Source organism: Panthera tigris, chromosome E3, assembly GCF_018350195.1.
Source record: "Panthera tigris isolate Pti1 chromosome E3, P.tigris_Pti1_mat1.1, whole genome shotgun sequence".
Taxonomy (NCBI): Eukaryota; Metazoa; Chordata; class Mammalia; order Carnivora; family Felidae; genus Panthera; species Panthera tigris.
Window position 1 is genome coordinate 8,564,095 of NC_056675.1, and position 14,327 is coordinate 8,578,421.

Below are 14,327 nucleotides of genomic sequence, written 5' to 3' on the forward strand. Positions count from 1 at the left end.
CAAAGTAGATAGGTATAGAAAATGGTTGTGTTTTGAAAGCTACTGATAGCCATATACGTAATCGCGACAGAACATGGATTTCTTGTTTATTTCCATTCCGTCTTTGCGAAGTGACGTGTACGTTGGTTAAAGTATATGTAATTGTATTTGTGGTACATAAAACATAAAAAAAAAAAAAAAAAAAACCACATTTTTAAAAATAGAATTAGGCAGAACAATCCTCTGACAGAGATTTATTCTTTGACTCTGCCCAGGGCCTGAATGGGAGGAAACTTCCCCCTGTGAATGGGGAAAGTGCGCACTGTAATGATTAGAACCCAACCCGTGCACAAGAAAGCAAGCAGCAGGAGGCCCGAAGGTCCGGGTGTCAGCACTGGAGAAGGGTCGAGAATGTGCGCAGCCCCTAGAAGCCGCCAAATGGGCCTGGCGTGCAGCTGGGCAGAGGCCTCGGACCAGCCCCGGGGCGGAGCAGTGGCCTCCGTAGCCTGCCTGCCTTTCTCTGTTTCTTCATTTACAAAGAAAGTACCTAGGATATTTTTGTGAAGGTGACGTCACTGTCTGGCTGCAGAAGCATTTGCATGGGTTTGGGGGAAGCAAGGCTTGCCAGGGGCATCTGAGGAGCCACAGACCCCAGGGCCCAGCCTGGGGGGGGGGGCGGTGTCCACAGGGACGGGGAGGAGGGAGAGGAGCCACCCCTGCCAGGGGCAGAGGGTGTGTTCCCTGCGGGGTCTGTGGGATTTGGGAGGTCCGGTGGGAGTTCAGGGGCTGAGCCCTGGGGAGGAGGAGGGCGGAGCTCAGTGGAGAGGCTGCCGTTGAAGGCACAGGTGAGGAGTTGAATCGCGGGGTTTGAAGCTGGTGGAAGGTTTGTATGCCTTTCAGTCGGTGTCGAGAGGCTGGCCTCTCATTTGAGGTGGGGAGGGCTGGAGAGCCGATCTCAACTGGGGGACCCCCGCCTGAATCTTAACTTCCCGGCCCTGGGGCCCGGACTCCTGTGATGTTTCAGTCGAGGGGCAAGAGAAGGACAGTGTCGCTGCTGGTAATGTGGATCGCATGTTATCATAGCTGGTCTTATGACCACTGGTGACAAGGCAGAGGCTGAAACCGGTTTTGTTGTTGTTGTTGTTAAATATACGCTAACAGCTATCATTTCCTGAGTATTGACTAGGGGCAGATGCGGTGTGGGCCCTTAACTTCTTTCCCATCGTGCACACACAGCAGCCCCGAGGAGGCCAGAGGACCCAGCTGGTTAGGTGAGAAGCCGGGAGCCCAAGAGCGGTAGCTGATTCCTGGGCCCATGGCTTTCCTGCTGATCCCTGCTGTTCACGAGGCCGGCTCTGCAGAAGCCGCAGGGTCCTCGTGATGAGGTGCTGCAGTGGGGGGACTCAGGAGCAGGCCCCTGTCCACGGACCACTCCCCCCACCCAGCCCCGAGATGAGTTTGGGGTGGGGAAGTCACTTAGTGTGAGTCACCCGGGATGAAAATGAAGCCTGGGGTGGTGGACGTGTATGTACCTGAGTTGACCTCGGCGGGTGGACACCTTCTGTGGGAGACCTTGGTGGAGTTGTGAGCCTTTCTAGAGCCTCCCCTGCCTTGAGACTCGAAAGAACTTTTCTAGAGCCTCCCCTGCCTTGAGACTCGGAGTCATAGCGATGGGGTCCTAGCGATGGAGCACCAAAGAGAAGGTAATCCGATCCTCCTTGGCCGGCAATGAATCTTCCCATCAGCAAACTTTATCTGGTTGGTACCTGGGGTGCAGTGATGGCCTCGAGCTGAAGGTAGCCCTCCTTTCTGTGTCCCCTGCTATCCTCTGTGCCCTGTCTGTGCATCCAGCAAATGGCGGCGGAAGAGATCTGGGGAAATAGGAGGCAGGAGAGAGGCCTGATCCCGGGACCTGGGCCACGGGGAAGGAGGGAAGGAGCTGGTGGCCCAGAGGCTGTGCCCTGTTCAGCTGCGGTGGCTGGGGAGCGCGAACCTAACCAGGGCTGGTCTCTGAGACATGGGACCTGAGCTGGTGTTGGGGAACAGTTTGCTGTGAGAGCCTAATATTTGTGTTTTCACCCTGGATGGCCAAGACAAAATCCTCGCTCGCTGAGCCCCTGGGAGTCTGGCCGATTGAGGCACAGCAGTGATGCTGGGTTCAGATCCGTGCAGTATCACCTGCCAGCACCAGCCACACCAGGGCTGTGTCCTCAGTTACACATGGAAGGCATTGTTGGGGTGTGTTTGGCGAGAGGCTGGCTTTGTAAGGGGTCTGCGGGTGAGCATCTGTCCCGAGAGAAGAAGTCTGGCCAGGTGATACTCCTTAGATCTCAGCTTACTTTAGTCGAGGACATTATCATGGAAAAACGGAGCTTCTAGGCTACTCTGGATTCAGATGACTGTTTTTGCGTGTCTGGTTTTTTTGGGATGATGCAGCTTTTTTTGTAATGAAGTTTTACAAATTTAAAAAGAAAACCTACAAGGTGCAGCCGGCTTGGAAATAATGCAGCGTGTTTGAGCGAAGTTGCTGGCAGTTTGGTTTGTTTTGGAGTGACTCCTTTTTTGCACGGACCGTTGGGGCCATTCGTTCATTCCTCAAGAGTGTCTCCACGGTGCCTGATCACCCCTGGGGTGCCAAGAGGAACGGGTCCCCAGCCCTGCTGCTCGATGAACTGCAGGACACCCCGTATCCCCAGGTGTCCGGGTTATAAGGCCTGGGTCCTGGAAAGATGGTCCTTGGCTGTCCTGCTCCCTTGACTGATTTCATCTCCTGTGGGCCATGCAGGGTTGTAGCACAGCATTCTAATGACCAGAACAGTGGGGAAACCCCGGCCTTCAGGGGACCTACCTTCTAGCCGGGAGATGGAGAGCGAAGGTACGGAATACATCCATGACGTATTGCCCGTGCCCAGGGCCGTGGAGCAGACAGAACGGGACCTCAGCGCGCAGCCCCACTGAGTCATCGGAAGGGCTGACCAGAGTGAGGCGGGAGGGGTGGTAAAGACAGTGGGAGGGGTGTGTGGAAGGCACAGTTCTGGTGAGAGGTGGGGAGGGACAGGAGAGAAGATACTGGCCCGAGGGCGTGGGGTAAGGAAGAGGGCAGACGGAACCCGGGCCCTGGAATTTTGGGGCAGGGCCCGTGGGGTCGTGGTGGCCTTGGCTGAGAAGGGGCCACCTATGGGCGAGGTGTCAGCAGAGGAACCTGAGTGGGGGAGGGGCAGGGAGCGGCGCAGGGAGGGCCTTCTGGGTCCATCGGACCCCGGGCGTCCGGCAGGCTGGTGTCACCTGGGGCTGGCCCTTCGAGAGGCAGCCCTTGCACCCTGCCGCCTGGCTGGGCCCCACCGGTTTATTAAAGGCAGGTGCGGTCACTACTATCCTGTTCTTGAGCGTTGGGCGTGACTCAGATGTGCAGGGAGTCAGTCTGGAGTTCCTTTATTCATCCCTATTTGCTTTTTGTCGGTAATCCTTTGTAATTCCCCAGTTTCATGATGTAATTTTAATGGAATTAAACTTGAACACTTCGAAATTATGTAATTAATTACGTTCGGCTTCAATTACAATGACTAATTATAGCGTGATACCTGGTGGCAAGTCAGGCAGGTACTGGTGGGGGTTCATGCCTGCTGGCTATCGGGAGGGCCACTTCCCGTTCAGCATGGGAGCCACGGCGCCCCAGGGACAGGTCGCCTGCCCCTGGGTTGCCCAGGGCGCCTTCCAATCCCACCCCTCCGCTGAGGTGCGAGGTGCGGGGTGTGAGACGCGTGGGAAGTGCAGGTGTGGGAGGGTTGTTTGGGGATGCAAAGGCTCGAACTTGTTTCCAGGTTGAAGGGAAGGACTCTTCTTTGTAAGTCTGGGGTGCCAGGGGAAGCGGAGGGCCCTGTTGTGACATTCTTCTGGGATGTGGGAGGGAGGCTGCTCCCAGGTGAACGCGGAGTGTCAAAGAGCCGAAGAGATGGTTTCCAGCGAAAAGAAAAGGTGTGAGAACCACTCTGGGGTGAACAAGGAAGGTGGAAGCAGGTTTAAAAAGGTTACTGCGTGGTGGTGTTATTTCCAGGTGACCCACATGCAGGGCTTCTGGGACCAGGAAACCGAGCCTCAGACCCCAGGACAGAGTGTGTGTTTGTGGACTTTCCAGAAAGTCTGCCCCGCCCCCCCCCCCCCCGCAACTTTGCACATGGTGGTGGTTTTACTCTGCCTTAGGAGGAGGGAAGGGGTCTAGCTAAGAAATACCTGAGTTGATGGCTGCCTCTAAAACACCCACATCTCCTAATGGGGGCTGTGCAGCCCCTTCCAGAATGGGGAAGCAGCGTTCCCACGAGGGAGGAGGGGGGTCGGGCCCTTCCGCCATGTCCCGGCACAGCTGCCCGCCTGCCCGCCTGCCTTCCCTGCCCCAGGCACACCTGCCGTCCAGCTGTTCTCGCCGGGAGGCTCCTCGGAAGGGACTTGAAACAGAGGTGCCTGCGTATGGAATTCAGTGGCCAGTGTCCTGTGTCTGTGAGATGCCTGCTGTTTATTTGAGAGGCTTAGGGCGTTTTTCCAAAAGCTGATTCTTATACCTCAAATAGATTTTTTTTTTTTTTTAATGCCGTCTCTGAGTTTTCCAGTGTGTTCCCCATTGGGTGTACACAGAGCAGATGCGCTGGCCGAGGAGCCCCTGCTTCCGGAAGCTTGAGCTGAGGCTGATATTTGGGTTAGGGCGAGGGCCAATAGGATGTCTAAACATCTTACAGATTTCTGTTTTTTAAGGGACAGCGTGACCTGAAAACATTTTGAGTATACGACTAGGTTTACATTTTGGTTGGGGGATGTCCTGGTACAGAGTGCTCTTGGAACACTTTTTTTTCTATTGAACACGCTTCAGAGGACAGCTCCCTGTACACAAAGCCCATACCTGTGTTGTTACTTTTTATTTTTTTGATTTCTGAATTTTTTTAAATGTAAGCTCTATGTCCCCGAAGACATGGGGGACATAGTTCGGCCTGGGGCTTGAACTCATCACCCCGAGATCAAGACAGAGTCAGCCAGGCACTCATTTGTTACTTTTTGTTTTTTAAGATCAAATTCATATAAAATTCACTGTATTCACCTTTTTAAAGTGTGCAGTTCAGCTTGTGGGTGTGTTCCTCATGTTGTGCAACTGTCACCACAGTCGAATTCCAGAACATTTTCCACCCTCCAGCAAGAGGCGCGTACCTGTTAGCCGTGACCCCTGCATCTGCCCTGCGCCTCCCCCTGCCCCTTCCCGCCCGAGGCTCTGTGTAACCATCACTCTACTTTCTGCCCCCATGGATTTCCCTGTTCTGGATATTTCACATATAAATGGAACCCTACAACACGTGGCCTTTTGTGTCTGGCTTCTTTCATTCGGTGTAGTTATCTTCTGTGTTCACGCACGTCGTAGTGTGTATCCCTTCTTCATTTCCTTTATGGCCGAATGAGATCCCGCGGTGTGGGTATACGACATCTGATGATCCTTTCATAAACGATGGGCATTTGGATCGTTTCTGCTTTGGGGCTTTTACGAATAATGCTGTTGCGAACACCTGTCTGTGTGCAAGTTTCTGTGCGAAGCGTTTTCGGCTTTTCTCGGTACACGCCCAGGAGTAGGAACGCTGGGTCACATATGGGGACTCTGAGTTCCCGTTTCCGAGCCTGCTGCTGTTTGACGTCTCGGGTGCGGCTCCTGTTTGTTCTCCAGGTGCTCACCTAATGCCTGGGCCGCTGCACCTTTTCCCGCTCTGGTCTCCCTCCGGCCGCCTCGTCGGGTTCCTTGCGTGGTGGAGCTGCCTCACTTTGGAACCAGCGTGAGAGACAGATGGACACGTGAGCAGGCCGTGTGTTTGGCTAACGGCAGATGCTGTTGGTGGCCCACCCGGGGTCTCTCCCCTCTGCGCCCGCCTGCCTCCTCACTCTTCCCCGCACCGGGGCGAAACCAGATGTTTGTCTAAACTGTCCTGGCAGGGCCTTCCCTGTGGCCAGGCGTGGTGGGGGTTGCCCTTGGTTCTGGCCAGAGAGGCAGGGGATGTCGGGGTTGCTGCTGGAAAAGTGCTGCCTCTCTCCTAAAAGGAGATGAGCCAGGACAAAGCCCATGAATGTGCCTGTGGGCAAAGAGGCTCCAGGGCCAGCTGCCACCAATCTAAGCATTGGCGGGCCGGTGGGGGTTGGGGGGCAGGACAGTGTGCAATGCAGGGGACGCGGAGCAGGAATGTGGAAGGGGCCTGGGCTCTCAGTCTTGCAGTCACCCTTCCCCCAACTTTCTGTGATGGGAAACAGGAGTGTTACGGTTAAAATCCGGATGGTAGAAAGTTTCTTTTGGCTGCTTTGCTGGTGTGGACTTAGTAGTCCTGCTTTTGAGATGCTCAGGTTCTGGGTGAGGGTAGACATGAGAGCATGAGGAGGAGTGTGTGCTCCAAGCTGTCTCTCCTAGCAGCAGGCAGGGTCCCATTTGCCCAGCCAGATGTCCCTCGGTACTTTGCATGGAGCCAATAAAGCATTAAGCAATTAGAATGGTTAATATTCAGTTAAGTATAATTAGAAGCTGGTGTAAATTGTGAATGAAATTGACAGGTTCCAGAAGTTAAGGCAAAATACCAAATCTTTTTCAGCTGTGTGTGTGTGTGTGTGTGTGTGTGTGTGTGTGTGTGTGTGTGTGTGTGTTCTGCGAGGGTCTGTCGATTCAGATAGGTGTGGAATTGACACGGAGGGCCGTCACCAACCCAGTTCGTTGTAATTTTCCAAGTTTAGGAACATCCTGCCGATTGTTTTATGGTGTTAAACATTGAAATGCTTAAGTCAAAGGGTAAGAGTTTTAACACCGATCTGTACGAGATGGGCAGGAAAATCCAGACCCCTGTTTTCTGTCTGCCTCTGGGGGTATGTGTGTGTGTGTGTGTGTGTCTCACCCTCATCACTCATCAGTTCACAGCACACATGATTCATCTTAGTAAGTCTTTCTTCCTTTAGGCTCCACCCCCATTTCTAGACGCTGGCCCTCCCGCCCTATGCTGGTGTTTAGTATGCCTCTACACAGCTGTATTCTTGTGAACGGGGCGCCCTGCTTTGTAGGTGTAAGTAGCTTAACTCCTGTCTGGTGATGTGCTGTACGTCTTTCTCCCTCCTTTTCACTCGTCACTGGTTTGGAGATCTGACCATGATCCCTACACAGTTTGGTCGTCCTTCATGATAGCTGCAGTGGATTCCATCTGAAGAATCCACTTGTCTTGGTTCGCTCAGGCTGATCTAACAAGATACCCTAGACTGGGCGGCTTAAACAACACACATTTTATTTCTCACGGCTCTGGAGGCTGAAAGTCCAAGGTCAAGGTGCCTGCAGTTTGCATTCCTGGTGAGCGTCCTCTTCCTGGCTTTCAGACTGCTGTATCCTCCAGGCGACAGACGGGCCTGAGAGAGAGTGAGGGAGCACCCTGGTGTCTCTTACAAGGTTGCTAATGCCATCGTGGGGACCCCACCCTCATGACCTTCGAAAGACCCACCTCCAGATGTCATCACTTCAAGGGCTAGGACTTCAGCATATGAATTTGGGGGACATAAGTTCAGTTCTTAGCACCGCCCGGCTTCTGGGTCCATTTCCGTGGGGGTGGCTCCACACTGTGGTCTCTAATACCCCAGTGCCTCTGGCATCCTTAACGCACAGGGCATGATGGCTGGTCCAGGAGTGGGTTGCTGCGTCCAGAGTGAAAAGGGCTGTTAATTTCACTAAGTGCTGCCAGATTGCTTCCCAGAGCAGAGGCACCACTGCTCTCTCCACGTTCGTGTCAGCACTTCCTGGAGACTTTTTGCCATTCTGATGGTTTTAAAGTGGTACTTCAGCGTTGTGTGATTCTTCTCTAATCACCGGGAAGGTTCATACTTGTTACCTACCTCTTTTATATTTCTAAGATTTTCAGATTTACCCTTCTGTAAATTGTCTGGTCATATAGTATTTTGTTTTTTTTTTTTTTTTAATGATTTACTTTTTTGTTGTTGTTGATTTGTAAGAGTTCTTTGTATGTTTTGCATGCTAATCCTTTGTTGGTTTTTGCTGTTGCAAATGATCTTTCCCAGTCTCTTTTGTTGACTTGCCTGTAGTGTCCTTCGATACGTAAAAAAACTTAATTTTGATGAACTCCAATCTATCCGATTTTCCCTCTCATGTTTGGTGTGTGATTTCCCTCTTGAGAACATCTTTCCCCATTCGGAATCACGAAGATAATCATGTACTTTTTTTCTTTAATGCTTCTTTAAAAATGAATTCTTTTCTAATTCATTTTTGGTTGGTTTTCATTTTTGAGAGGGAGACTGAGCACAAGCCAGGGAGGGGCAGAGAGAGAGGGAGACACAGAATCCAAACGAAGCAGGCTGCAGGCTCTGAACTGTGGGCTCAAACCCACAAACAGTGAGATCGTCACCTGAGCTGAAGTTGGGTGCCCAATCGACCGAGCCACCCAAGGGGCCCCATGTCTTTTTTTTCTCTTTTAAAGTTTATTAAGTAATCTTTATGCCTAACGTGGGGCTTGAACTCATAACCCTGAGATCAGGAGTCTCATGCTCTACCAAGTGAGCCAGCCAGGTGCCCCAAAGATACTCGTATTTTGATGGCTATGTCACATAACCATCAAACATTGGTCTTCCTCGTTTAGATCTTTAGGTTGGAAATGGTTTTTGTACAGAGAGGTAGCCAGGTTTTCCAACATTGCTAAACAGTTTTGTCTCCTACCCTGTGATTTTGGGAGCTGCGTCTCTTGTACGTCAGGGCCTCGTATACACGTGGGGATGCTTCTAGGGTCATTCTTTTGTTCTGCCCCCTATTTGTTTCTTCTTGCACTGGCACCACACCATTTTACGGTGGCTTTATATGCGTTTTAATTTCTGATCACGTGAATTTATCCTCTTTGGCTCTTTTTCTTTTTTTTTTTAACTTTTTTTTTTTTGTTTTTTTTTTTTTTTATTTTTGAGACAGAGAGAGACAGAGCATGAACAGGGGAGGGGCAGAGAGAGAGGGAGACACAGAATCTGAAGCGGGCTCCAGGCTCTGAGCTGTCAGCACAGAGCCCGACGCGGGGCTCGAACTCACGGACCGCGAGATCGTGACCTGAGCCGAAGACGGCTGCTTTAACCGACTGAGCCACCCAGGCGCCCCAACTCTTTGGCTCTTTTTCAAAGCACCTTGGCGACTCAAGGTCTATTGTTCTTTGATGCACATATCTGTCTGGTTCCCCCTCAAGTTCTGCTGGAGTCTCTATTGCATTTGGATGAAATCTACAGGTTAATTTGGGGGCAGGGGGGAAATGAAGACCTTTTAAGTTGTCCCATCCTTGAACAAAGATACTTCTCCATTTATTTAGGTCTTCCTCCTCCAAAAAGGTTTTGTGAAATCTTTATTTAATTTCTAGTCCTTTACAGTTTTGTGGTGTCGTGACCAGTGTCTTATTTAAAAACATTTTTTTTTTCTTCTGATTGATGATTGTGGTATGGAAGAAAAACAACCGGTTTTGTTTGCCGATTTTGAAACTGGCAGGCTTGCTGAGTCTTTTTCTAGTTTTACTGATTACCTTGACTCTGTTACCTTTCCCTGGGGATAATATCATATGCAAAAAAAGTGACTCTTTTGTTTACCCCTTTCCTTCCACTCCTTGAACCAGAGTGGCTTGTTTTGTTGGCCAGAAACTCAAGGACTCCGTCGCATAGTGGTTTAGTGATGGTGGCCTGCTCTTTCCTGGTCTCAAGGGAATTTTTGGTAGACGCCTTAAACAGATTAAGCAATTACCTTGATTCCCTTTCCCTTCCTTTTCTGAGAGTTTTTTTTTTTTTTTTAAATAATAATTAGGTGTTGACCTTTAGCAAATACTTTTTCTTAAAATCTATTCATGGCCATGCGATTTTGATCCCTTAGTCCATGCATGTGATAAATTGCATTACAGTGATGGATGCTTTGAGGCCAGATCATGCAGTGCATTGTGGGGCCAACTGTGTCTTGAATTTTAAAATATGGTTGGATTTGATGCCTAGTTTTGACATCTGTGTTACCCAATAAAATCGGCCTATACTTTTCTTACCCTTATCTAGTTGGAATTGAAACTATACGGGTCTCGTGTAAAATAGGTTAAACTTGTTTTGGGATCATTTCTATGAGATGAGGAACGCCTGTAGCTTCAGCGTGATCGGGCTCCCCCTGTCCCGCCGTGGGTCCTGAGACTGAGTGTGGCGAGCAGGCGTTCACCGTCTCACTCTCTTTATTAGTCTGACTCTTCCTTTTGTAGACCAATCTGGGCATTTTATAACTTTCTAGAAATATGTCCATTTCATCGTGGTTTTAACACTTATTCTTGTATGAGTGTTCGTAATATTTTCATGATTTGTGTAAATCTGTTGTTTTAGTGCTAGCTGCTTCGCATTTTCTTTCTAGATTCTGTATTTCTGAACGTGTCTGTGACTTCTTTTCAGTCTCCTGTAGAGTTTGGTTTGTCTTATGAGTTCTTAAACGAAAACTGCCTTTTGCCCTTCTTGCCCTCTTTGTCCTTTTTTTTTTCTTTTGAGTCACTGATTTTTCTCCTTTATTTCACTCCTCTTAAAGGGCACTCTTTGTTCCAAACGTCTGTTTTTGAAAGTTCAGCTTTTGGGGTGCCTGGGTGGCTCAGTCGGTTAAGCGGCCGACTTCGGCTCAGGTCATGATCTCACGGTCTGTGAGTTCGAGCCCCGCGTCGGGCTCTGTGCCGACAGCTCAGAGCCTGGAGCCTGTTTCAGATTCTGTGTCTCCCTCTCTCTGACCCTCCCCCATTCATGCTCTGTCTCTCTCTGTCTCAAAAATAAATAAACGTTAAAAAAAATTAAAAAAAAAAGTTCAGCTTTTAATAGTTTACATTCTTTATCGTTTTCTGATGAGTGTATTGAAAGCCGTAATATTTCTTCTAAAAATTGCTTTAGCACTGCTCCATAAACTGACAGTTAGTGCTTTCATTTTTATTCACTTTGTAATTTTGTATTCGTTTTGTAATGTCCCCCTGTAACCCAAGGGTTAGTTAATTGAATGTCTTTCCTAGATTTTTGACATTTATTTTATTGATTGATCGTGGGCTCCACGCCCAACGTGGAGCTTGAACTCACGACCTTGAGATTAGGAGTCACGTGCTCTACCAACTGAGCCAGCCAGGGCCCCTGGATTTTTGACATTAAAAAAACAAAAAAACAAAAAACAAACAAACAAAAACTTCTTGGGGGCGCCTGGTTGGCTCAGTCCGTTGAGTGCCCCACTCTTGATTTTGGCTCAGGTCGTAATCCCCGGGTCGTGGGATCGAACCCCGTGTCTGACTCCTCACTAAACATGGAGCCAGCTTGAGTTTCTGTCACTCTCTCTGCCCCTCTCCCCTGCTGGTATGCGTGCTCACGAGCTCTCTCTGTCAAAGAACAAAACAAAACAAAGACTTTTTATTCTGTTGATGTCTGTTTTGACTGCATATGGCCAGAGAGCATAGTTCATGTGAATGCCGGTTTCTTTGGAATAGATATTTAAGAGACCCTATGGCATTTGCACTTGGAATATTCCATATGTGCTCAAAAGTAATGTGTTTTTTGTTTGAGGAGAGAATTTTCTATGTATTATTTTGAGCTTATCTGTGGTACTTAATTCTTCTACGCCTCTGCTAATTTTCTTCCCATAGTTTTGACAGCTGTTTTATTATAGAATGTTAAGGCTATATTGTTAGATGCACATACGAGCACGGTCTTTACATCTTCCTGATTAAGTTTCTTTTCCTGGTGTCTGTGCAGCCTCTTTCTTCCTCTTTTATGATGTTTTTTTCACCTTACATTCTATTTGTGTTGATGCTACAGTAATTTTGTTTATTCTTTTGTTTTTAGTTTCTGTGTGCCCGATAAAGCTTTTTTCTCTTCTTTCCAGATTTTCAGTCTTTCCAGATCCTTTTGCTTTAAATGTGTTTTATTTTAGATACACGATGTGGGATCTTGTTTTTTAATTTATTTCTTATTTTTTTAATGTTTATTTATTTTTGAGAGAGAGAGAGAAACACAGACAGAGCATGAGTTGGGGAGGAGCGGAGAGAGAGGGAGACACAGAATCCAAAGCAGGCTCCAGGCTCTGAGCTGTCAGCACAGAGCCTGATGCGGGGCTTGAATCCACAAACTGCGAGATCGTGACCTGAGCTGAAGTCGGACACTTAACCTACTGAGCCACCCAGGCGCCCCGGATCTTGTTTTTTAAACCTAGGTTGAGAGTCTGTCTTTGATTAGTGAATTTAACTGGCATACATTTAGGGTAATTGTGATTATATTAGCACTTCTGGAGTATTATTTTATGTTTTCTTTTTACCATTATTTTCGGGAGGGTATCTTTCCTTGCAATGTTTGATTGGGTTGATTTTTTTTTTTTTTTCCCTCTGCTGGATTTTATAATTATGCCATCTATTTTCTTTTCCTGAAATTCAGAATCCACATTATTCCTGAAATGATTAAGACCCACTCCCGTATTTATTTTTTCCTCTCCGTTTCTAAAGTCAGTATCTCTGTCCTATTAACACCAGCCCGTCTCTCTCCTCTCTGCTCGTTTGGGCTGCATCCGTTTCAGTTCGGATCCATGAACTCTGCTTCGTCTGTGCAGGTTGCTGGGCTGGTTGATTTCTTTTGTCTAGTGTTCCCTCTCCTTCAGACTGTTTTTCCTTGTGACCCCTGATCCCCTCGGCCTGGGCCTCAGGGTATTAGCTGATCCCTTGCCCCTGAGGGGGGAGAGTTAGGCCACAGCTTGTCAGTCACTGAGTTTGGTGGGTAGAGGGCTTGAGGGGGTGCACTGAGGCCCCTTAGGCAACCTCGGGGTCTTCTCTCCAGCCACACCTGTTTTCCTGGGGCTACCTGCCTCTGATGTCCTGGGCCGCAGATCCCCCTGGGCATGGGCCACCCTCAGGGATTCTGATTCTGCTAGTTTGGGGTGAGTATTGGTGCCTTTTAAAAGTTTCTCATGATAGGAATAGGGTACAGTATGGACTAATTATGAATTGACAGTGGTTGAATATCCAACTAAAATTCATGCACAGCTAAAATTCTGATCACTTCCCAGCTAACACCCAGGAATTCTGGGAGACGGCTTGGAGGAGGCCAGCTAGCTAGACCTGGGGCTAACTGCGAGAACAGTTAAAATGGGTCTATTATGTTTCTGCTGGACAGCGCTGTTCTAGCGTAGACCCTCGCTACTCAAAGAGGTCCACAAACCCGTTTTGGCATCCCCTGGGAGCTTGTTAGAAGTGCAGAATGTCAGACCCCAGCCAGACCTCCTGAGTCAGAATCTGCATTTTTATGAGATTCCCCAGGTGATTCATAGACACATTAAAATTTGAGAAGCACTGGGCTAGATCCTTAAAAGGGAGGGTTGGTTTTATTTAATTCATATTTTAAGAGAATGATGCTTCCCTTATCTGCTCCGATGAGCTTTCCAGAACACAGGTAGCAGCAGTCAGGGGGCTGAGCTGCCAGGGGATGGCTCTCCAAGGGCGCCTCTCTTGCCCCCTCCCAAGCCTCGCTTCCACCCAGCTCCTCTTGTACACACGCTTCTAATAGTATCGATCATCTGCTTCTCAAGGTCCTAACACGTTAAAAGAACAAATCGGAAGAAGGCAAGGGACATCCTCGAGGTAGGACTGGCTGTCCACTTGGGAGCAGAAGACCAGAAAGAGAAAAGAATTGCAGGCCCCGGGCTGTGTCGTGCGGGGGCAGTTTCTGCATGCAGACTGTTGAGGAATGTATGGATGCGGGACGGATTTCGGCACTAACCTTCATTATGCTTAGCCCGAGCCACTAAGTGATTAAGTTAGGTTCTGGTTAGACCTCTGTGCCGACCATCCCTGTGGAGGAGGCGTATTTTCTCCTGCGCTGTAGCAAACGTCGGGGCCGAGACCGAAGACACTCACTTGGAAGTTGAACTTTGGGGCGCCTTTCTTCGCTCCTTGTGCCGGGCCCATGCTGTTCCGTCATCTGGAAATGGTGGCTCTCGGTGTGAGAACGTGGGGTTTTCTGGGTGGCCTGCCTTTGGATGCGCCCAGAAGCCGTCAGCTGCCTGCCCTGCCGGCTGAGGGCACGCTGGCCTGGGCGGCCGACCCTCCTGACGTGGAACCTTTGCTCTTCCATTTATGAGCCGTGTGACCTTGGGCCCTTAACCTGCTTCCTCTGTACAAGGGTGATAGTAAAACCACTCTCACTTCGTAAGGGTTTTGTTAAGACTCCGCTTAGGACGGTGCCTGATCCACGATCCTTGGTTGGTTTAGCCTGAAAAAGTCAAGGAAGGTGTTACGGGGGAGGCAGCTCACCGGAAGAGACCGCCTTCTCTGAAAAGACTAATAGTGGTA

General features: G+C 49.3%; 1 protein-coding gene and 2 non-coding genes across 8 annotated transcripts in view; 1 reads left to right on the plus strand and 2 right to left on the minus strand.

Annotated features, from left to right (window-relative positions):
• The window catches only part of CUX1 (cut like homeobox 1), a 365,770-nt gene that overhangs the window by 9,806 nt on the left and 341,637 nt on the right, over window positions 1-14,327 (plus strand). The window lies entirely within an intron of this gene.
• Window positions 8,478-8,550, minus strand: TRNAR-CCU. Its single transcript has one exon. It is a non-coding gene; the product is annotated as a tRNA-Arg (tRNA).
• On the minus strand, window positions 11,058-11,131 carry TRNAR-CCU. Its single transcript has one exon. It is a non-coding gene; the product is annotated as a tRNA-Arg (tRNA).